The sequence below is a fragment of the Mauremys mutica genome, chromosome 23 (genome assembly GCF_020497125.1).
Source record: "Mauremys mutica isolate MM-2020 ecotype Southern chromosome 23, ASM2049712v1, whole genome shotgun sequence".
Lineage (NCBI taxonomy): Eukaryota > Metazoa > Chordata > Testudines > Geoemydidae > Mauremys > Mauremys mutica.
In genome coordinates, this window is record NC_059094.1 from 9,229,240 (window position 1) to 9,254,211 (window position 24,972).

General features: G+C 48.5%; 1 long non-coding RNA gene across 3 annotated transcripts; it reads left to right on the plus strand.

Annotated features, from left to right (window-relative positions):
• Positions 1-9,394: 9,394 nt before the first annotated feature.
• On the plus strand, positions 9,395-14,291 carry LOC123355467. 3 transcript variants are annotated; one of them, XR_006575107.1, is made up of 4 exons: positions 9,395-9,697; positions 12,252-12,334; positions 13,644-13,758; positions 13,828-14,291. It is a non-coding gene; the product is annotated as an uncharacterized LOC123355467 (long non-coding RNA). The 3 variants fall into 3 exon arrangements; XR_006575106.1 differs by having other exon boundaries at positions 13,840-14,290; XR_006575105.1 differs by having other exon boundaries at positions 13,866-14,289.
• The last annotated feature ends 10,681 nt before the right edge of the window (positions 14,292-24,972 follow it).

The window sequence follows — 24,972 nt, forward strand, 5'->3', positions numbered from 1 at the left end:
TATTGTGTCCAGTTCTGGGCACCGCATTTCAAGGAAGATGTGGAGAAATTGGAGAGGATCCAGAGAAGAGCAACATGAATGATTAAAGGTCTTGAGAACATGACCTATGAAGGAAGGCTGGAAGAATTGAGTTTGTTTAGTTTGGAAAAGAGACGACTGAGAGGGGACATGATAGCAGTTTTCAGGTATCTAAAAGGGTGTCATAAGGAGGAAGGAGAAAACTTGTTCACCTTCGCCTCTAAGGATAGAACAAGAAGCAATGGGCTTAAACTGCAGCAAGGGAGGTTTAGGTTGGACATTAGGAAAAAGTTCCTAACTGTCAGGGTGGTTAAACACTGGAATAAACTGCCTAGGGAGGTTGTGGAATCTCCATCTCTGGAGATATTTAAGAGTAGGTTAGATAAGTGTCTATCCGGGATGGTCTAGACAGTATTTGGTCCTGCCACGAGGGCAGGGACCTGGACTCGATGACCTCTCTTGTGAAAGGTCTGCTCTGTTTGTGAGCACGGCACCGACGTGGGGCACGTCCCGGGCGTGTCTTCCGGGTAAAGGAGCTTGAATTCAATAGAAATGATGGGCTTGCCTGGTCCCTTTAGCGGCGGCGTTAAATGAGGATTCGGTGATAAACCACGGATTACGGCACGTCGTTCTTTACGGAAAATGTGGCTTTTTATTTTAAAATTCCGGCCTGTCTAATAAAAAGCAAGTCAACGGATCTCGACGACGCCTTTCACTTCCAGCGAGATGGAGATTAGCCAGCTCCACTGTTTTCGGATGAACGCAGCCCCGGCTCAGCGACAGCAGCAGCTTCACTGTGTCTCTAGGGGCCCTCCGGCCTCTGTTGTGCAGCACCAGATACCACTAAAACTCAGGAGTTGTGTGTGGGGAGGAAACAAACAGAAATGGATTAAACTGTGCCCCCTCGAAGCTAGTATTGCAACAGTCTTGAACCAGGCCCTGCCCCAAGGCACTTACAATCTCTCCTGCACACCCCATGATGAGTCCATGCTCTTCTGCTGGGAGCCGGGTTCTCATTAACGCTAAGGCCTTAAAGCCGGCTTAAGCTTACACCTTTACAGCTCCATTACGCTGCCCAAGAGGCGTACAGGGGCCGGAGTGCCAATGAGAATTAGCCCCCTTGAGGTTTACGTGCAAACAGCCTGTTTCGTCAATATGGATCTGCTAGCACAGGCCCCCACCGCAGGGCGGTGTCGTCGGGCGGCTGCCCCACTCCAGGAAAGAGGGGTTCAAGCAGCCCTGGAGAGGGCTGCAGCTGGGAAAAGCTGAGCTGATGGGGAAAGCAGCCATGGCTGTGGCCAGCTCAATCAGGGCCCAGCTGGCCCTTATAAGAGGACTGTGGGCCAGGAGACTCTCTCTCTAGCTTCTGAGCGAGAAGGGCCTGGCTGCCTGGGAGCTGAGCAGGGCACAGGGAGCTCCAGCCTAGCAAAACCCCAGGCTGCAGGCCTAGTTAAAGGCCCACAATGTGGTACTGGGGCTGCAGAGAGGCAGCCCAGAGATAGGCAGAGGCAGCTGGTCCAACCCCCCCTTGCCAACGATGAATGGTTTATAGATTGTGTCTGCCCCAGTGAGCCCGGGGCTAGATGGGGACTGGCAGTAGATTAGAGAGACAAGGTGGCTGGGGGAATATCTTTTAGTGAACCAGCTTCTGGTGGTGAGAGAGACAAGCTTTCGCGCTACACGGAGCTCTTTGTCAGGTGTGGGAAAGGTACTCCCAGTGTCAGAGCTAAACACAAGCTGTTCAGCAGAAGTAGTTCACCTATATTCTAAGAGCACATCTACCCCACAAACTTTTGCTGACCTAAGATACATCCGCATCAAGCTGCTGCAGTTAGTATATCACTCGTCTGCGGACATACGTGGCTCCTCGTGGCGGCACTGGGCGTACCACCCAGGAGTGCTTGTGTTGATGCACAGAGTGGTGCACCATGGGTAAGCATCCCAGCATGCAAAGTGCCACCGTCCAGCAAGCCGTGGTGGGGCAGAAACGAGGTGCGGCGGGATGGCTGGGACTGCAGGGTCAATTTCCCACCATGCAATTTTCTCCAGCCCATAATTTTTGCACCTATTTTGAAAATCCCACAAACCTGCACTGCAATCCTAGGTGTCCGCCACCTCTGACAGGCTCATGGAGCCTGCACGGCTGTCATGAGCAGGAACAGCAAACCGCGGCCACTGGGAGCTGCGCCTGCGGACAGTCAACATCAGCAAAATGTCTCGTGGCCCACAATCAGCCTACCCCAATGGGCCGCAGGTTGCCCATCACTGCAGTAGAGGTTCCTGTGTTTAGAGTCAGATGTCCTGGGTTCAAGCCCAGCTGCCGCCCACCCACCCAGAGCCATGGTGCTAACACTAGCGCGGGCTAGTTGGACAGTGAATGGCCAACGCCCAACCCCTAAACTGTGCTCAGTTGCATCACCTCCACCTAAAACCAGAGCTCTGTTATTGCCATGCTTGTCCAGTCACTCCCCACCCCATCAGCTCAGGGGTTCTCTCAATTAACCCAGGAGCTGGATGCCATCTCCTGGCGCTTAGCTGTAGCACAGGGGTCGGCAGCCTTTCAGAAGTGCTGTGCCGAGTCTTCATTCATTCACTCTGATTTAAGGTTTCGTGTGCCAGTAATACATTTTAATGTTTTTAGAAGGTCTCTTTCTATAAGTCTATAATATACAACTAAACTATTGTTCTATGTAAAGTAAATAAGGTTTTTTAAATGTTTAAGAAGCTTCATTTAAAATTAAATTAAAATGCAGAGCCCCCCCGACTGGCCAGGACCCGGGCAGTGTGAGTGCCACTGAAAATCAGCTTGTGTGCCGCCTTCGGCACGTGTGCCATAGGTTGCCTACCCCTGCTGTAGCAGAAGATGTCAGACTGCCCATCTGTCACTTTCCTTTTCCGGCTGGAGGACAAGGTGGCGGGCACCAGAAGACGAGGATTTTAGAACAAAGTTTAAGGGAGTTGGAGTGTCCCTCCCACGGCTAGTCTCGTTATATGGGGCCGCTTCACCCATTTGCCTGCGCAGTAAGTATACAGGTCTGGGCGGGTGTCTAGGCTTTGAGTTATTACTGCCATCTAGAGGAAGAAGAGCAGAATCACAGCACCATTCCTAGCTGAGATAGCCCCCAATCCATCCTAAAAAGGAGTTTCATCCAAACTTTTGCCATGGAGCTGTGAACAGGCTCTATGGGTTATTCGGGGTCAGCTTCTGGCCTTCAGTAATACGGGCTATGATTGGAAATAGCAAGAGAAAGATAAAAATAGAGACAGAAAACGCCACATATATTGGGAGGCGAAAACAGGATGGCAGGAGCTGTTTCACAAGAGAGAACAGCTGAGTCACCAAATCAGAAACAAGCAATATAGAATGGATACCGCAGACAAAAGGGAGGCAGGCAGCAGAGTCTAGTGGTTAGACAGGGAGCGGAGAAAACAAGATGCCTGGGTTCTATTCCCAGCTCTGTCACCAGCCTGTTGGGTGACCGTAAGCAGGTCATTTCCCCCCTGTGTCACAGTTTACCCCCTCTGCAAAATGGGGATAATGATACTTACATTTGCAAAGTGCTTTCGGATCCTGGGAAGTTCCAGAAGACTGGAAGAAAGCTAATGTTGTGCCAGTTTTTAAGCAGGGTAAACAGGATGACCCATATAGGCCTGTCAGTCTGACATTAACCCCAGGCCAGGTAATAGAGTGTCTGACATGGGACATGATTAATAAAGAATTAAAAGAGAGTGATGTAATTAATGCAAATCAACATGGGTTCATGGACAATTGATCCTGTTACTCTAACTTGATTTTTTTTAAAATGAAATTACCTTTATCAACCCAATTTGTGATATTGTTGATGTAACGGACTTAGATGTAAGGCGTTTCACTTGGTATCACATGACATTTTGATTAAAAAACTAGAACGATATCAAATTAACCTGGCACACATTACATGGATTAAAAACTGGCTAACTGATAGGTCTCCAAATATAATTGTAAACAGGGAATCACCAAGTAAGTGTTTTCATGGGGTCCTGCAGGGATCAGTTCTTGGCCCTATGTTGTTTAACATTTTCATCAATGACCTGGAAGCAAACCAAGTCACTGGTAAAGTTGGCAGGTGACAAAAATTGGGGGAGTGGTAAATAATGAATGGAACAGGTCACTGATTCAAAGTGATCTGGATCGATTGGTAAACTGGGCACAAGCAAACAATATGCTTTTTAATATGGGTAAATGTAAACGTATACATCTAGGGACACAGAACGTAAGCCAGATTTACAGGCTGGGGAAAATCGCTCCTGGGAATCAGTGACTCTGAAAAAGATTTGGAGGGTCGTGGATAACCCGCTGGACATGAGTGCTCGATGTGACGCTTTGGCCAAAAGAGCTAATGTGATCCCGAGTTGTATAAACAGGGGAATCTCGGGAAGGAATAGAGGAATTATTTTACCTCTGTATTTGGCACTGGTGAATACAGCGACCAGCTCTGGTGCCCACAATTCAAGGATATTGATACAATTTTTACTCCTGGGGGAATTCTGCACCAAAAAAAATAAAATTCTGCACACAATATTTCAAAATTCTGCATACTTTTTGTCAAAATAATGCAATATAATCCAGCTAGTTTCAATTATTTTGGTAATTTATTTAAACTACAATACAGTGGATGGGAATGGGAGTGGGGAGCATTGGAGGAAGTCACCAAACCCACTCTGTCTAAAGTAGTGTAGCTAGTGTGGACCCTTCTAGTTATTAGTCAACAAATAGATGCAGCCATACGCTGTGTTACATCACAGGCAAGTGAAGAGCAAATGAGGGCTGGGGACTCAAACTCACAATTTATGGTGGCTACTGACCATCTCCAGAGAGGTCAGTAGCAAACAGTTCATGGAGCACATTTTGATAGGACATTTTTTCAGTCCAAAAACGTTGACCAGTTCTAATCACTAAGGCACCATAAGCATTATAAGGCCATGCTGTCCTTTACAATAAGGCTCCTTTACGCCACTCTGGCATGTAAAGGAGCCTTACATCTTTACACCTGTTTTATGCCCCTGGGGGAATTCACTAAAAACAATGGGAACAATTCACTAACCAGCTAGGCTGCTACATTCTCCTCTGCCAGAGACAACAGAGCCTGCCCTGCGCCTACTCCTCAGAAACACCCCAAAGCCCTGCCCCTCCACGCCGAGCGTGCTGTAATAGCGAGCAAGACAGACAGAGTCTCTCTCTCACGCACACACGATTACCCAGCTCCTGCCTCGCCAGGTGGTGATTTATGTCTCCACTGGCTGCTCTGGATGCCCAAACCAACCTATCTGCACTGCATGACTGCTCTTGCAGCTTCCCTTTACTTCCCCGTCAGAAGTCATTTTTCTGCAGGTAACCAAAGAAATCTAGGGAGGGGCATTAATTCTGCCCACTCTCAGTGACACAGAACTCCCCACGGAGTATAAATTGGAGAGGGTTCAGAGAAGAGCCACGAGAATGATTAAAGGCTTAGAACACCTGTCTTAGAATGATTAAGCTAAATAGACTCAAGGAGCTCAAAGAGAAGGTGACTTGAGGTCTATAAGTCACAGATTCTATGAGAAGGTGACTTGAGGTCTATAAGTACCTACATGGGAACAAATATTTAATAATGGGCTCTTCAGTCTAGCAGAGAAGGGTATAATGTGATCCAGTGGCTGGAAGCTGAAACTAGACAAATTCAACCAGAAATAAAGGTATACATTTTAAAATCAAAATGGGATGTTTTTCTGAGAGATCGGTTCCAGGAATTATTCTGGGGACGTTCTCTGGCCTGTGTTATACAGGAGGTCAGACTAGATGATCACAATGGTCTCTCTTGGCCTTGGAATCCTCCGATGAATGTGAGTGCTAAGTACTCTTGAAAAACAACTCACTCCACTGCTAATGCAGAACCTATCTAGAGATTTGAGCCCAGATCCTCAGACACACTTAGGTGCCTAACTCCAAATACCTTTGAGGATCTGGTCCCTGGTGCATTAACTTCAAAGGCCAAGAGAGAGTCCTGATTTGCCCCAGTGGTGGAGCTCACGCATTTTAATAGACCTGCACATAATAAGCCAACATAAGCAATTACAGCCAAATTCTATTCTCATTACTAGAATTACGGTAGCACACGGAGGCCCCCTTCAGGATCAGCACCCCATTGTGCTAGGTGCTGTACATACACATCAGAAGCCATGGAAGAGCTTACACTGCCCTGATGTCTTTTGGCTCCTACTGAAGCCAACATGCCGTGTCAACCCAATAAGCCATTACCACGGGGGAATTTTGACTACAAAGCCATCTGACAGCTGTTTGTGGCCCGGGTAATACATGGCCAGCGGAGAACTCAGCTCAGACAGCAAGTTTCATCACCTCAGTGGGCTCTCCCTTTGCTGACAATCTCACTAGAGAGCATGAGCATTCAATGGGGCACGGAGGGGGAGCTCCCCTCTCACCCGAGAGGTGTCTGCTCCCGCTCTGGGCTGCAGCACATTGGCACGTTAGCACGTGGGGACAGATGAGCAACTCCAGTCCTTGACTCTGCTCCTCCAGCACCTTTCACCAGCATTACATTTGCTTAACGCTTTTTAAAAAAATAAATCCACCAGCCCGTTAGCAGCACTTCAGCTTTCAGGACATGAACAAGCAGGAATTATTCGAATCAATCAACAGTCATGATAAATCATCAGCTCATAATTAACAATAATGGTTATTAGCCAGGAAAGGCAGAAGGCAGCCAACAGCATAATTTATCTATCCCCTGGCCGCCTTCTTCTTTGGAGGAACAGGACCTACAATTAGCAAACAGCTCTTTGCATAGGCAGAGTCAATTCCCCCTCCTCTCATGCCTCGCCACGCAAAAAACCCCAAAACACAAATTAGATTTGCACGTGTCTTTTAAAAGCCATGCAATTTCAAGAGATGAAAAAAATCATCAATCACAGAAAATTGTACTTGTTACTGGAGATACATTAACAAAATAATCATAAATTGTCTGCCAGCCCTGATTTGCAAATGCATACATTTCTAACGACACAGAAAGGAATCTCATCTTGCTGGTGTAATTAATTATTAACCCTTTGCCTCAAGCTCCAAAAGGCTGAGGTTGGTGGACTATCACACTGCACAAGTCCTGTTTTCATCCCTGGCCCTCTTGATACATGCCTGCCAAGTCCCTGGCCATTGGCCGTCTTCTCAAGAGCTGTTCGCTTTGACCACCTGAGCAGACTTTCACTCCTTAAAGCAACAGGGGCAGGTGAATAGAATGAGTGCCACACTGGTTCAACTCAAGTGCCATCCTCAGTGCCGGAGAAGCTCAGCATTTCTGCTAGACCAACCACTGAATAATTAGGATATAGAGTAGCTGACCCAGTGAGAGGAAAGAGGGTGTTAACGTCTAAGCCAACAAGCCAAATTCACCCCTGCTGTAAATCCAGGGGCAGAAGGATGAATGGTGTTAAACCAGGGATTAAGTTGAAGTGGGTTCTGCTGTCTCAGTGACCCAGGTGGCTCATTACCCCACCTGGATGCAAGACAGGGGCTTTCTGGGGAGAGGGGAAGTAGGGTGCGTGGGCTGAACAGACCTGAAGAAGTCACCCTAGGAGCAGCTCAGCCAGGGTTGTCAAATTTGGGTTGGATGGATTCCTGGAACTTTTGTCACATGACATAGTCGTTAATTAAAGACTGATCTTTAATTCTTGGAGACTCCAGGATATCCTGGGGGGGGTTGGCAACCCTAGCCCCAGGCTGGAGAGGAGGCCTGAGGTGAATTTTATGTTACTTCACTGATTTCTTTGTTAAGAAAGCTAAAGCCCGGGGGGGAGGGGGGAGTTTGGTGAGCTGTGTATGCAGAGAAGGCTGGGAAAGGCTCCCAGTCACACAAAACAACAACCCTAGCTGGTGACTCAGGGGAGCTGGGGTGGACGCTTGCAGGGTACCAGAGACAGAAAACAAATGAGCTGGAGGGAAGCGGAGGAGAGGGAGAGACAAGGGGAGCCTAGGCCAACAAAGCGCTCCACAAATTCAAACCCACACAGCGACGCAGGGTGAATTTTAAAACTGTGGCTGGGGAGCTGTGACTTGCCTGCTTGACACTGACACAGCAAATCCCCTCCGGTCTCAGGGCCTTAATTGGCAGCAGCAGCTGGGCCCGAGCGGCTTCTGAACAGGAGTTCCAGCTTATTAGGCACATGCTGACTTGTCGTCTTGTCAGGAGCCGCATCTCATTCCAACTCTTTTTTTGGAGGGGGGGGTGGGAAGGGAGGAGAAAATTGGCTCCTGAGCCTCACCCACACCAGCACAGGAGACCAGCAATATCCTGCATTTATAAAGCACTTGTCAAAGGCAGGGTTAGAAAAGGCATTATCAGCCTCCCTTGCCGCATGCACTCACCACGGCACAGCAGGCTGTCCTCATCCGACAGCCGCTCCGGCAGGTCTGCTTCTCCTCACCACTCGGCCCTCCAGCCAAGCCTCTTGTAGTCCCACTTCCTGTAGGTACCGAGGAGCCCAATAACCAGCTGGGCCAAGTCTTCAGCCCAGGTCCCAACTCACTAGTTCCCCCCCCACACACTCCATTCTCCTGGGTCTTTGCGCTACTTTGTCTGGTAGCCCTTGGGTGAACCCAGGTCCTGCTTCTCTTGGTTCCACTGATAAGCAGCCAAGGTCTTTCTAATCAGGGTTCCTGTTCCCACCTCCCCACACGTCCTCCTACCTCATGCCTGGAGGCCTTTCCCCCCACCCCCAGCCCCTTCGCACTCCTGTCTTCCTCTCTGGTTCCCCCCTTGCTTCAGGGCCATGGCTCACAGGATCCCCCTGGGAGTTCTCCAGCAATTCCCAAAGAAAAAGCACAACTAAGACCACGTCCACCAGTCCAGACTGGAGCCTTCGTCCTTCTGAGGTCTTCCCACTGCTCTGCTGCAGAGCCAAACGTTGACGCCACAGCTGCCCCACGGGAGCTTTCCCTTAGCTTGAAACCCCCTGCCCCAAAGCTGTAGCGTTGATACTTCTTGCTTAGATGGAAGGGGGTTTTCCATCAATGTAGTAAATTCACACCCTTGAGAGGCAGTTGCTAGGCTGACAGATGAATTCTTCCAGCAAACTAGCTGCATCTACAATTGGCATTAGGTCAACCTAACTACTGCACACAGCATGAATTTTTTTCACAACCCTGAGCAATGTAGTCGTGCCATAGCTACAGCACTGCAGACCTACCCAGAGAGGGTTAATAGGAGCCTGGCTGAGAACTAAATTATCCCCCTGCTGGCACCTGCAGAGGTGGTAAGAGGGTCAATTAGCAGGTGCACCTGGGAAACAGTCAGGTTTTCCTTACAAGGACTGAGCTCGGAGGCAGAAATGATTGGGAGTCGGGAGACAGGAAAAGCAGCTTCTGGGTAGTCTCAAGCTAGGGGAAGGCTCCAGGGAGGCAGTTAGGGGTCTGATTTTACTGACATATTGGTGGAACACCTGGTGTGGATGCAGTTATACTGGTATAAATGTATTTATGCTGGGTATAGCTGAGCCCCATTCCCACACAGGAACAGTGATATTTGTATCAAGCAGCTATATTCCCTGCTATGGGGATGGATCTGCTTTAACTGCACTTACCTGGTACAAGTCAGGTGTATACAGCAGGCCTACATCTTTCTGGAGGAGAAGTGTGGTCGGGTGGTTACAGGTGAGTTACAAAGGATTTTTAAGCAATTAGGCCTAAGCTCTATTTTGCTTCTTTATGGGGGGAAAAGGAGGCCTGGAAGTGTCTTATTTATTACACTGTCCTTGTTTTGTTGTTTTAACTTTAAAACTACCAGGTCTTGTCTGCACCCTGAAGTTATAAAACATTCATTGTTTTGGTATAGTTAAAGTGGTACAATTTCCCCCCCTCCCCTACACACAGCCAGCATAGAGGTAGTTATACAGGTATAAAGGGGTTTATACTGGGATAGCTCAGGTTGTGTCTATATGTAAAAGATTTATCGGTGTAGCTCTGCTGGAAAACCTTCCTATTCCCTATAGGAATAAGGGCTGGGCTGCACTTATAAGTTTTGCCGCCGTAGCCATGTTGGTTGGGGGCGGGGGTTTCTGATGCTATAGCTGTGCCAGCAAACGCCCCGGTGCAGATGCAGTTACACTGGCAAATAAAGTCCTTTTGTCAGTATAGCTCATTTCACTGGGGAACTAGATTAAGGCCTGGTCTGCACTAACCCAGCTACAGTGCTCAGGGGTGTGAAAAATCCTCAGCCCTGAGCAACACGGTTAAACCAACCTAACATAACCCCTGGTGTAGACAGCCCTAGGTTGACTGAAGAATTCTTCTGTCCACTTAGCTACCGCTGCCTGGGGAGGTGGATTAGCTTTGGTGAGGGAAGAGTCCCTCCCGTCCTGGAGTGAGTGTCTACACTGAAGCAGCCGCAGTTCTGTAGCTGTACTGCTGTAGAGGTTTAAGTGTAGACGGAGCCTGAGTTTTCCTCCACAGTCACTTTTAAGGCATGGGGCTGGGACCCAGGAGTCAGTTCCTGGCTCTGCCACACCATAGAGTTGCCAGGTGTCCAGTTTGCAACCAAACACCCGGTTGAAAAGGGGCCCTCCCCAGCCCAGTGAAAATGAGGGTGGGGGATAGCAAGTGATGGATGGAGGGAGGGAGCAGGGCGGGGCCTCAGAGAAGGGGTGGGGCAAGGGTGTTCGGTCAGAAAGTTGGCAACCCTCGATTCCTTTCTGGCCTTGAGCAAGTAACTTCATCTCTTGGTGCCTCAGTTTCCCCCTTTCTGAAAAACAGGGATAACGCTACTCTCCATCCCAGGGGTGTTGTGAGAACAGATCGTTACTACATGGGAGCTGCTCAGATACTATAGTGATGGGGTGGGCATATACGTAGATGAGTCCAGGCTAGTTTGGAATGTTCCAAATAGTCTTTCCCACGGGGCACTAGTCCCCGGCCCCAGAGCCTTCCTGGGGATCTGTGGCATTCTCCCTCCTCTTCAGACTAGCGGATAATTTTAAATTTCAAAGGAATTATGTTTTTCACAACCATTCCCTTACATTGCAGCATTTGTACTAGGGCATGTGCTCCCCCCCCGAAAGTGACTAAAAACGACTGTTTTCATTGTCCGAAAGCAAACTGCTAAGTGGCAAAAAGTAAATCAGACCTTCTCCATTGTTCCGCTTTTCATAATCTGTTATAGCAACCCAGCCAAGGAAACTTGTTCAGAAATAGCAAAGAATCCTGTGGCACCTTATAGACTAACAGAAGTTTTGCAGCATGAGCATGAGCTTTCGTGGGTGAATACCCACTTCTTCGGATGCAAGCAAGTGCTTGCATCCGAAGAAGTGGGTATTCACCCACGAAAGCTCATGCTGCAAAACTTCTGTTAGTCTATAAGGTGCCACAGGATTCTTTGCTGCTTCTACAGAACCAGACTAACACGGCTACCCCTCTGATACTTGTTCAGAAATAGAAGTGAATTCTCCATCCCATTACACCAGTTTTGTTCCAGTGGCAGTCCATTAACGTCAATAGAGCTGCCCACTGGCCCAAGACTATCAGGCACCGGATTGTTCACCCGACAGCATCCAAATTGATGAACTCAGAAAGCAGCTTCAGTACCTCTGGGGGCAATGAGAGAATTCCTGGAGGTGTCAGTAGAACGGGCAACCATCACCTGCCCGCACACTCCTGTCTGGTGTAGTGGAGAAGAGAAGCCAGCGCTATCTCCAAAGCAGCTTAAAAGTGCCCAAGCGCCGAGCCCGCCCTCCCTCCCTCCCCAAAGAGCAGCAGTTCAGATTTCAGAGCCTTGTCAGAATCAAACGGCTACAGGAGTAGGCCTGGCAGAGTGGGCTCTGGCTCTGTTGGAGGAGGCAGAGATGAGGGGCTGTGGGTGGGGGAGACAGGAAGGGCAGGTCAGAGGAAAGACGGGTGGAATCAGAAATAAGAGGAAAGAACACGGAAGAAAGGGGTAGCACAATGGAGCCCCTGTGCACTAACCTAATCGATCGCGGTACCATGACACAAGGGGAAGAACTGAGGTTGCAGTAGCAACCCTAATTCTGGCATTTCCTAACTTGACTCACAAAACATCCCTACAGCACTGATACAAGAGGACTGTTTTTCTCATCTGGAGAAGAACACGGTTATTAGAAAAAAGCTTGAAAATCACCTGGTAATGCAAGGGTTAATAAATAGCATTTACAGTTTTCTGAGCATCTCTCTCTCTCTCTCCTCCGTCCACATTTAGAAGTGGAAGGGGAAGGACTTGATTCTCTACCTGTGATCCTATAGAGACCTCTATTCACGGAAACAAAACAAAAAGCCCACGTTGTAAGCTGATTTTTTTTCTTCTTTACAAGCCGGCATGTGTAGGAGGGCAAATATGCATAGAAATGTGATTTTTTTCCTACAGGACTCCAGCCCCTTTGCAGAGCATGGGTCTGAATTCCCATATGGGTGGGCTTAAAATTCTCAACCCAAGCATTTTCTAGCCCTTTGCATCGATGCTGCACTCGTTATCAGAGCATCTTGACATGCTTTACAAAATCTTTAGGTCCCACAGCACCCTGGGAGACAGACAAGAGTTATCCACATCGCAGAATTCAAGTGTTATGATTAGGGTTGCCAATTTTGGTTGGACATATTCCTGGAGGTCTAATCCCATGACACAATCTTGAATTAAAGCTTAATCTTTAATTCCTGGAGACTCCCGGGCAATCCTGGAGGGTTGGCAACCCCAGTTACGATATGCCCCTAAAAATGTGTATTATTTTACTCATAAAAATACAGAGATTTGTTTTTAATGTGGCTAGAGTGTGGCCTAGGGGACAGAGTCGTAGACTAAGGCAGGGCCGTCCTTACCCGTACGCAAAGTATGCAACTGCGTGCTGCTCCGGCCCCTGCTCCGGCTCGTCCCCATGGCCCCCACCCCTGCTCTGCCCCAGCCCTGCCCCACTCCACCCCTTCCCCTGAGGACTGCAGCAGGGGTCAGGCCTGCCCCGCACTCACCAGACAGCGGTAAATGGAGCAACCTGGCCCCAGACCACTGAAGCCATGCTGCTGGTGAGTGCTGGGGGGGCAGTTCACCTGGCCTCCCAAGGCTGGAAGCCAGGGGAGCAGAGCGAAGAGGGCTGAGGCCAGATCACTCCATTTCCAGCTGCCCTGTGAGTGCGGGGTCGGGCCTACCCTGGACTCACCGGGCGTCAGGAAGTGGAGCAACCTGGCCCCAACCTGCTCCGCTGGCTCGTGCTGGGGGTCAGTTCCCCCCTGCTGCCTAAGCCTGCTGCTGCCCCCCACCCCGTGGAGGACTGGGGCTAGCCCCCCCCCTTGCAGGGGGGCTGCATAGGGCACCAAAATGGCTAGGGACGGCCCTAGGGCTCAGGAGACCTGGCTCTGTTTCCAGCTCTGTGCCTCTGTTTTCCCATCTATAAAATGGGGAGAGTTATGCTTATTTCCTTTGTAAAGCACTTGGAGATCTACAGATGAAAGGGGTGAGATGTTATCGTTATTACTATAAAATACCACACAGCCCTACACAATGTCTGGAAAATTGACTAGACCCGTCACAAAACATACTTGCCCATCTCGTGATAGTGGGATGTGGGAGAAATAATTTAGTTATTCATTTTTACTTTGCAAGGTTGGTCTGGTACTTAAAGGGACAACTTCAACTTGGAAAATCGCAGTTGTGTCCGAAAATTATTTACACCTCCTCGTGTTACGAAGGACACCTATGTTTTATGTTACTGAAAAGAGTGAGTGAGAAAACTTGGGGTTTTTTTGTTCCCTTTCCTACCCCGTTTTTTACCTTACAACTTTGACAGCACTTTATGTAGAGTCAATTTTTCTGTTTCCCCTTTAGAATCAGTCTCTTGCTTCCTTCAAACATCACCAGAGGAGCAGAAAAATCCTGATCAGCATCTCTGCAAAGAATTTTTTTTTTTAATCTGGGCTTGTGTCTCTGTTTGAATCTTTATGGTGCACAAAGAAGGTCTGCAAGATGGTTGATTTATTATTTTTCAGATTTTTTTTTTAAATCATTGAAATATCAGCCAGGTTGACTCTAGATCTGATGGAGAATCTATTAGGATGTGTATTGTTAGCTGGCTCACCTATATTGAAGAGGTGGAGATGTTTGAATTTTTCGCAGTGACTTCTGTTCTCCACAAAGTTAATTAGTCGTTGAAGTTAGTTTTTTGGCTTTGTTTATACTAAGAGTTGGAAATAGCCTGGCTAAAAATTCCCTTTGTCCCTCCAGTGTTCAACTTTCATTCTCTTTAACTTTTTTGATGTAATTTTACTCGTTCTTCAGTCATGATGTATATCCTGGCTCCCTGGAAGATTCCATTTATAACATATATAAAAATAAGCAGCATAATCAGGGAGGGGAAATCCTCCACACAGCAAGCCATCTGGAAGGCCGCCTTTACGTGTCATAAAGACATAAGCGAAAGCCCATTTTTATTCCAAATATTTTGCTGTTTGTTAAATGGTGCTCAGGAATCCGGAGAGTTTAAAATATTTGTCAATTAGACAAAAATTATTTGAAGATGTCCCTTTAAGGATGTGGCTGGGAGTCAGGACGCCATGGTTCTATCTCTGGCACTGCCAATTGACTCTTTGTGGTGTAGGCAAGTTAGTGCGGGCTAGATTTTCAATTCCTGAGCTCCCACAATCAGGGGCAGATTTTCAAAAGACCTCAGTGATATTGCCAACACCAAGCATTCAAAAATTATTAGTCAGCCCCCCCAGTAATCATGAAACTGGCCTAAAAATCATGGCCATCTAATATATTTGGAGTTCTTTTTCTATTTGCTTTCTGAATTTTGAGCTTTTAGGGTTCATGTTTTCAAGCTTTTCTCTGCAACCAGGAAGGCTAGAAATGTAAATTTCATTTCAGTGAAAGCTGGGAGTCTGATGTAATCACCTGACTCCAGGAGCTACAGCTTTAGGCAAAACATTGTGATAAAATTACAAGAGTTTGCAATACTAGCTCACTCCCATTCAGGCACCTAATTAAGGGGCAGATTTTCCAAAGGGCCCAGAACCTGGCAGCTCTCGTCGTTACAGTTATGGCCAGATTTGGCACTGAGCTGTTTTGAAACTCGATTGTTCTAGTGTAGACGCTACCCTTAAATTTGCTCCTAGTTGTGTTTCACCTGAGGCTGCAGCACTCTGTTACTCAACAGTACACTAGAACTTACAGTCATGTTAGTTAAAAAGTATGGCTACACTGCACACTCCTTTCGGCAGTGTGTAGAGTACATACACTACCTGCAGCAGTGTGGATGGTGAGGCGCTGCTTAGGTGAGGAGAGTAGAGACACGCCTGAACCCTGGGGGTATGTATCCTATACAGCTCTCTACATGACATAGGAATGGCCCTACTGGGTCAGATCAAAGGTCCATCTAGCCCAGTATCCTGTCTCCTGACAGTGGCCAGTGCCAGGGGACCCAGAGGGAATGAACAGACCAGGGAATCATCAAGTGATCCATCCCATCTCCCATTCCCAGCTTCTGGCAAACAGAGGCTAGGGACACCTTTCCTGCCCATCCTGGCTAATAGCCATTGATGGACCTACCCTCCATGAACTTATCTGCTCTGACCCAATACAGCCGTGCTTATGTTAAAGGTCCATCCAGCCCAGTATCCTGTCTACCGACAGTGGCCAATGCCAGGTGCCCCAGAGGGAGTGAACCTAACAGGCAATGATCAAGTGATCTCTCTCCTGCCATCCATCTCCACCCTCTGACGAACAGAGGCTAGGGACACCATTCCTTACCCAGCCTGGCTAATAGCCATTAATGGACTTAACCTCCATGAATTTATCTGGTTCTCTCTTATCCAGTTCTCTGGTTCTTTTCTGAACCCTGTTATGATCTTGGCCTTCACAACATCCTCTGGCAAAGAGTTCCACAGGTTGACTGTGCGCTGCGTGAAGAAATACTTCCTTTTATTTGTTTTAAACCTCCTGCCTATTAATCTCATTTGGTGACCCCTAGCTCACCATGCATTGCCTCCCCTGTCTACAGTATCTTTAGCAGTGACGTTTCCTGCTGCCTCCCCAAAGCTGGAGCTTTTCCCCACTTCAGGGAGCTGCCAGAACCTTTCCCCGCTACAGCAGGGAAAGGCTCCGGCACATGGTAAGTCTCTGGTGAGGGAAGGCAGTAAAGAAAGTCTTTCTCCACTACCTGCCCCTACCAGAGCCTTTCAGTGATGCATGTAGCTACACCACGCAGTGTGGACGCAGCCTGCTTTTCACGGGAGTCACTACACGTACCCGAGACACCACCACAAGAGGTGTGCAGTTTAGACGTAGCCAAAAGGTGTTAAAACAGGGCTACTACTAAAAGGGAGGCAGCCAACTGGAGAGTGGGTGGAGAGGGCCAGTCTGTTCAGCATCATTTTGTGTTACTTTCTAAATCGGGTTCTCAAACTGGGGGTTGGGACCCCTCAGGGAGTCACAAGGTTCATACAGGGGGGGTCGTGAGCTGTCAGCTTCCACCCCAAACCCTGCTTTGCATCCAGCATTTATAATGGTGTTAAATATATAAAATCGTGGTTTTTTTAATGTATAAGGGGGGGTCGCACTCAGAGGCGTGCTGTGTGAAAGGGGTCACCAGTACAAAAAATGGAGAATCACTGTTCTAAATGGATGTGAAATACCTCCTTGGATTGCCAAGCACAAGCCAACTGGTCGGCACAGGGTCATGTGAAATACTGCCAACTCCTAGCATTCAAAGTCCCTAAGTCCGGCCCCAAAAGTCATGACACTGGCTTAAAAATCTTTAGATTTAAAAAATAATAGTACAATTTGGATTCTTTCTATTTGATTTCTTGGTTTATAAGCTTCATGTCAGATTCAGGTCACGATTCCAGGCTTTTCTCCACGGCCAGGAGGGCTAGCAACTTACTCTTTTTAAAACAGTGAAAACTGAGATCCTGGGCTGCAGGAGCTGGGGCTTTAGGAAAACTGTATGTATTTGAGGCTGGTGATAAAATCGCAAGAGGTGGCAATGCTGTATGTGATCTACAGTGATGAGTGCTATTACCTTCTTAGCTGTGTACAGGCGTATTGGTATGGTACAGCTAGCTGTGGTGTCAGCATCTGCAGGACATGTGTCTGTGTGTGCATGTCGGATGGTCAGCTGTGGACATGCATTTCACAAAATTTGGGTCCAGATTACAAACACCTCACTGGTTAGGGTGTTTGGATCCAGGGTTTTAATTCAGCCCTCTGGAACAATGGGGGTCATTTCTGGAATTAGGGCCCAGATCCGGGTTCGGATATCAAACTCTCTCAAAGTTGGGAGTGTTTTGCATTGGATCCATCATTAATACACACACTCTCTGTGCATACCTGTAACGTGCCCAGCCTTCTAAGCTCACAAACAAAATTCATGCCCTGCAAAAAGAAACCTCAAAATACAGGCTCTTCACAGGGCTTTCAAGTGCCACCAAACTTTGCTTGGGGCTCAGGTCAAGAGAAATGTGCACTAGCTGAGCAAGCACAGAACTTATCTCCTGCAAGCAGAGGGGAGGGAGCGTTAGATCTCCGAGCCACATTCAGCTGGATGGTGGGGAGACAAGCAGGCTGGGACTGCACAGGTCAGAGATGTTGTGTTCCTGTTGCATGCTCAACGGAAGCTGAGGGAGCTGGATTCACAACTGAAATTGTTTAATCTTTAGGATGCTAATATACAGCTTTCCAAACAGATCTTTGCTTAGTATGTTAAGTACATAAAAGTAGGTTGTTTCTCCTACCTGTGGTTTGGAATCAAGGTGGGTTTTCAATGCCATTCAGTACTTCAAAGCCAGCCCACTCAGCTGGAAACCTGCAGACATGAAACTCTGCAGACGACATAACCGTGCAAAGGAAGCATTTAGCCAAAACACTTGTCTGGCAAATTTTGCTCCTCGAGTATCGTTCTGATTCTCAAACAGAAGCTCTGTCTGCTGCCATTGCTTCAGCGTAGCTCTTGTCACCTACTTTTCAGTCTGACAAGCATGCAGCTAATGAGCTGTAAGGTATTTACAATGAGAAAAGTGGTTATAGAATCATTGACCTGTCAGGCTGGCAGGGAGCTGGAGAGGTTATCAAGTCCAGCCCCTGTGCTGAGGCAGGACCAAGGAAACCTAGACCAGCCCTAACACGTGCAAGACCGTTTGTGATTTTTTTGGTTCAAAAGTTGTGGCTACAGTTTGTCACAACTGTGGTTTTGGTGCTGGGCCAAATCTGAGTGTGCCTGGTCACAGTGCCACTCCATCGTAGAATCTCAGGGTTGGAAGGGACCTCAGGAGGTATCTAGTCCCACCCCCTGCTCAAAGCAGGACCAATCCCCAGCTGTTTGTCCCAGATCCCTATATGGCCTCCTCAAGGATTGGGCTCACAACCCTGGGTTTAGCAGGCCAATGCTCAAACCACTGAGCTCCAAATTTGAGTGGGCGGCGACCCATTTTATGGATCCACTGGGTAATGATCCTTTTCTTGCTGTGTCTGCGTGTCCGTGTGATGTTGACCCCCAGCCCCACATGTTCACACATGATGCATATACATGCACGCACACAGATCCCCTCTCCAGACACACGTGCACACCAGACAGCCATTTAAGCAGAGACTGCTATATTCCAGCTGGGTTTCACAGACATGGGCCTTAATAAAAATAAAGGATCTGTGAGGTTCTAAATCTATAAGGCTCTAGAGTCAGATTTTGGAGTTTCCCCTCATCCGGCTCCTGATTCTGGTGTAAACCAGGACAAACCGCCATGATGGCAGCAGAGTTACACAGATAAGAAACTGATGGAGGAGGAGACGTGGGTCTCAAGGGTTTAATAAAACACCCCTTTGGCTGAAACTCATCTCATCAGCCTAAGGACCATAACGTGGTAACTGCCCAAGGTGAAATCCTGGCCCTAGTGGAGTCAATAAGAGTTTTGCCAAACTTCATCCAAGCTATTGCAGAACAAGAGACTGATTAATCATGTGATTCTCCCAAACAGTCTGCTCTTGGCTCTACATTTCCTAAGTAACCAGCATTCCCTGTCCTCGCTCTCTATGCCTTGTTGTTCACCCAGCTGCCTCTGTTCCACCCCAGAGGTGGCTGCAGGGCAGTGATGGTTGTAATGCTTCCTGTATCTCGAGTTTGGAAAGTGCCTTGGCATCCTTTGGAACGAAATCAAAGTTCCCTTGAGGCCAGGTCTACACTACAGACCTATACCAGTATAACTATGTCACTCCAGGGTGTGAAAAATCCATTCCCTTGAGTGACGTAATTATACCTACCATAGACGCCAACTTTCTCCGGTGCCAGTGGGAGCCTGTGCCCCCTGCCCTCACTCCACCCCATCCCCACCCCTGGCCCCACCCTCATTCCAACCCCGTCCCCAAAGTCCCCACCCTAACTCCGCCCCCTCCCTGCTCCCGCCCCAAATCCCTGCCTCTTCCCCCAGCATGCCGTGTTCCCCCTCGTCCCCCCTCCCTCCCTGCCCCATGAATCAGCTGTTTTGTAGCACAAGCACTGGGAGGGAGGGGGGAGAAGCAGGATGTGGCAGCACGCTTGCAGAGGAGGCGGAGCTGAGCTGGAGCAGGGGGGCAGGACACGGTCATGGGGCGCTGCCGGTGAGTGCTGAGCACCCACCAATTTTTTTCCGTGGGTGCTCCAGCCCCGGAGCACTCATAGAGTCAGTGCCTATGATACCTACCTAAGTCCCCATGTAGATAGTGCTATGTCGGCAGGAGAGCTTCTCCTCTTGCCATAGCTACCGCCTCTCAGGGAGGTGGATTAACTACGCCGATGGGACAGAGCTCTGTCCTGTCGGCAGAGAGTGTCTTCATTAAAGCAATACAGCAGCACTTTAAGTGGCTTGTTGGGCTGACATGGTTAAGGCACGTTAGTTTCACAAGCCAGCATCACGTCCAATCCTCTTTGACTGCCCTAACCCCATGGATCAGGTACCTATTTTGCAGCTGGATGAACAGGGTGTGGGGGGAGGCCTTTCAGTGTGAGCACAAGTGAGATGAAATGCGTGTGCGACATTGTTCATTATGTCATTATTGGGGTTGCTCTGCACCCCAAACCCCCTAGGGTGCCCGTAACCTGCCCTGTGTCCAGCAGCTCAGAGGCACTTCAGCAGCTAGACCTTGTAGGCGGTAGCCCCGGGGGATCCCGATAACCACTCAGACACAGGGCTAAGGGACAGATTTGTCTGGGGCTGGCCGGAAAGGGAAGGTACACAGAGGCTTAACAGTGACCGTTCAAAGCAGCAGCAGTGGTTCCACTCTGGGGCAGCCCTGTCGAGGGTCAGGGCTCTCCAGGCCCAGGGTGTGGGCTGCCCTCTCCAGTCCCGTCTCTAGCAAGCAAATTAAAGCATTGGGGGGTTTCCCAGCCAGGGTCTCTCATTGGAGCCCCTTTGCGCTGCCCAGCTGCTCCCGCATAAGGCAAACACAGACCCATGTAAAGCTGACAGACCCCAGTTGTCAGTGGGTGGGATTGAACCTGGGACCTCTGGAGCTTAGTGCATGAGCCCCGACTGCATGAGCTAAAAGCCAGTGGCTTGTTAGCTAAGGGTGTAGAGCAGACTCATTAATTGCTCTCAGTGCCACTAGCTGGGTCAGAACACCACACCCAGGAGGTATGTGGGTTACTCCTGCACCCAGCTGCGATGTTTGGCACTCGCAGCCTGTTCCACATGTGGCTCTGGCCATAGCTCCAGGGGCTTCCCTGTTGCCACATGGCTCCTGCTCCCAGAGCCTGGCCACCTTCTGGGTCAGGACCTTGCCTGGCCAGGGAAGCAGCTGCTGGAGCTGTAGCCCCTGCTTTGCAGATCCATCATCCACCCGGGCACACTGCGGTGAAGAACTCAGGGGCAGGATTTAAAATCGGTCTCTCCCTTTTTATTGCTCTTGCCTTTCTATTGTTTAGGGTCACCTACTCCCTCCCAGACAATGGAGCTGGATGTACCAAGCGGGGCTGGCACAAAACCACAGGTGGGGGTGAAGACCTGGCTGGACCTTTGCAATTGTTCTATTCTCTCTCCTATCCCACAAGGGGCCTGCTGCCATTGCCATTCATGTCATTGGCCAGACTCCCCGTGGAAGCAGGACTGGACCCAAGACAGCACACCGTCGGCGGCATGTTCCTTATAGAAACGAGCCAGCGTTGGAGCCACGTTTTGGCCACAAAAATGTTCAGGGTGGTTTTGATCTGAGTTTGGTTTGAACCATAGGGAAGCCCAAACCTCCCCAAAGTGTGGCATGTGTTCAGATTGGGGGCATTGGCTCAGGGCAGGCCCGTCTGTTTGCTGGCTACTCAGGAAAGAAACAGCATCCCCCACCCCCTCCTCCAGAGATGGATCCAAGGGGGAGTCCATTGCCTGCAGCCCCCATCACTGAACTTTCTACTGGGGGTGTCTGGCACAGGCAGGGCCAGTGGGAAGACCTGCTCCCACAAAACTAACTGCCACTAAGAAAACAAACGGGCATCGTAAAAGAAAAGCACCACATTGAAAAGGCTGCAGTATAGTCTGGGCAAAGACACCCCCTAAATCGAAAGCAGTCAGAGGAGTTTGAAAAGGCTGGTGGTTATGCTATCGCTCGGGGGCTAAGTGCTTTCTCTTTCATTTTATTTTAATTCCATTCACATAAGATCATTTCAGCACTAACATCAAGAGAAGATAACACCCTGGGAAAGCAGATGCTGCAGGGATGGAGGTCTGGGGTAGGGAGCCTCACACGGTGGTGCGCCGGGTGCGCTAACCTTTAAAGGGTTTGGGGTTCAGTTGCACCCTGTGCCAGGCTCAGCTCACCTTCCCAGGTGAAGGGAGTGCCAGGGTCACAGGGTAGAAGTGGACTCGGAGCCAAGCCTGCTGGGATATAAAGGGCAGGCGGAGTGCAGGGAGGTTCTCCGTGGTGCCCGGCAGAAGGGAGTGGAGGGACTTGCCTGACCTCCCAGGCAGGGGGCTGGGAGTGACACCCACAGGGAGTAGAGAGGCTCCTGCAGGCAAGGGAAAAGGACGTGGATTGTGGGTGGAATTTATGTTAAACTGTCTTATTTGGGAGAAATAAAAGTCAAGCCCTAAAGAAACGGGTCTGGAATCCTATGGGCACTGAGTATTTTGATGCACTGGCTGGCAAGCTGGCCCACTGGCTTCCACTGCTTTATCAGTGAGAAGCCAGCACCACTCAGAAATAACTGAAAGCTGTTACCGTCTGCCGTGGAGTGGCCTAGGTGATAGGAGTGGGTGGTTCTCGCTCCTAGTGAACAGATGTTCTGTCACAAGCCTACTCCACACTGCCATTTAATATTGTAACAAGGGGTTGCAACAGAGGTCAGGGCCCCGTTGTTCTAGGTGATGAACAAACCCACAGTGAGAGACAGCCGCTGCCCCAAACAGGATGCAATTTAAAGAGACAAGACAAAGGGTGGGAGGGGAAATAGAGACTGAAAGTGACTTGGCGAAGGTCATGCAGCTGCTCAGTGGCCGTGGTGGGAAGGGAACTGGGAAATAAGAAGGAATCATCCACAGCTCCTCCCATCATCACCTCGTTTCGGGGGGAGGATGGGGTTACTTACTTTCATTGGTTAGGAAACTGTCCCTGCCTTTACTTTGTCCATCAAAACTCACAAACCCCTCTATAGGCCATAGGTAGGAGGTGGCTTCCGAGAGCTAGCTCGCATTTCTGAATCCAGCGCCATCAAAGATATAAAGAAAACCACTTTTGCTTCTCTCATGTGTCTATGCACATCATTGCACCCATTTTTCATCCGACCCCTGCAATGGCACAGTAGGAGATCGTTCCCAGGGCACCTCTAAAAGAGCTGATCTCTGCCCCTGCAGTAATTTGATTCCACGCAGTCCCGTCCATCATGTGAACCAGGCAAAATCGTTTTATTTGGATGGTATTTCTTAAGCCTTCCTGTCAATGTAAGCTTCATTTTAAGATGTTCCCTCCCTTTTTAACAAAAATACTTGGTTCTTCTATCGTATCTTCTAGCTGAGGATCCCAACACACTTTACAAACATGAAGTAAGCCTCATAACTCTCCTTTGAAGCAGGTAAATCTTATTACCCCAATTTTACAGCGGGGAAACTGAGGCACGGAAAGGGAAGATGACTTGGCTAAGGTCACACCACAAGTTAGTAGCAGAGCTGAGGGCAGAACCCAGATCTCCTGTGCTCTAACCACCAGACCTGCCTGCCTTCCTCCCCTGCAGCTGGTGGTACCAAACACTGGTGTATAGACCAGTGCTGGTACTTCAAGCTGTGGCCAGTATTGCTGGTAATTGACTGGTTCTTTGCAATCCCACTAGGCCCCAAACTGGAGGTTGTACTCAGTTTCTAATTAGTTTATACTCAGACAAAACTCTCACTAAAGAGGAGTTTGCCCAAGGAAAAACTGACTTTGGGGTCCAATGATCTGCTCTCCCAATATTTTCTGGGATGCTTCCCATTCAGTCGGTGTGGATTTTAACCCACTATGCATCTTGAGAGGCTCCAAATCAGTCCGCGTAACCTGGTGGGCTCTGGGATTGGAGTGCACACAGCTGAATAACAGGCAAATAGCAACTACACCCTGGAGTCTCTAGAAGGTGGGCTCTGAATTCAGCATTAAGCAAGGATGTTGTTGGAGGCACAGAAACAGACCGGGACAAAGGGGTAACAAGCTGCAAGGGATCCTCGTTTTCAGGGGAAGCGGGGACAACTGGGGAGAGGAACAGCCAAGAAAGACATTGGCCTTAGAAAGGGCATAAGGAGGTTGCTGGCTGGTACGAATGAGCTGACGGGGTTGCCTGAAAAGCCAGAGCTTGGAGGAACAGAATTGAGAGCAATCAGAAAAGTCTCAAAGGGAACTTGATCATTGGGAGACTTGGCTTGTCAACGTAATTGATCTGCTACCTTCCCAGCCAATGTTTTACCGGGGGATCAGACCGCTTCAAAAACCGGAGCAGCCATGCTCCAGCGCAGCCAAGTTTCAGATCTTTCCTGGCTTTTTCATTTTTTAATTGGATAGTGCCAAGAACTCCTCCTTCATTTCCTCAGCTCCTTTTTCATCTCCTCTCCAACGTTCTGCCAGGGAGGAAATGTTTACACTGTCCTGGAGGTGCTGCAACAGCAAAAGTGGTCACCTTGTATTCCCTGCTGAGCTCCCCAGGTCTTACAGTCTACGCCAAATTATTTTGCCTGCAGTTTGCCTCATTTACTTGTAGCCTGATCTGAGAGGAGGAGGAAGGAGAAGGCTGATAATGTATTGACTTGTTTCTACAGTTTAGTCAGGAAGTCAAATCTATACATGAAAAAAGAAATCATTTTTAAAAATGCTATTTGGCCTGTTGTGACAAGCTGATCTGTAAATGAGACATTCTAGTGTCCCTGTGGGTTGTTTTGTTTTTATTATTTTTGGGTTTTTTTCCTCCTATATAATTGCTTTTAATTATAAAGAATAAATGAGATCTTTCCCTGGAGAGATTTATGTAAAACACTGAATTAAATTACTATTAGCACTTTTTATTGCTTTCGTGTCAAGCATCTATTGTTTTAAATAAGCATCCAATTAACATTCATATGCAACATTTTCTGCATACAAGCCACACTTGGTAGCAGCAAACCTAATTGCAAGAAAATGTTTTTCCTTGTTAAGAGCCAAATGCAGTGTGGTGCTGAGCACCCTTAGCTCTGGAAGTTGTTGATGCTCATTGCCTGTCAGGATCTGGCCCTAAGAAAGTTTTGCTGCTACATGAAATAGATTTAGGAACATGAAAACGGCTTGTGTTTATGTACTTATATTAATGCAAAGAAGCGCATTGATTTTTCATTTATTAAATAAGCGAGGAAATTAATCATGTAAAAATTCCAACAGCAACAATAGCTCATCCACACTGCAAATCCAAGGCTAATCCTGCAGTCCTTGCTGAGGCAAAACTCCCATTGCTTTCAACTAATGTGCATGAATGAGGATGACAGGACTGGTC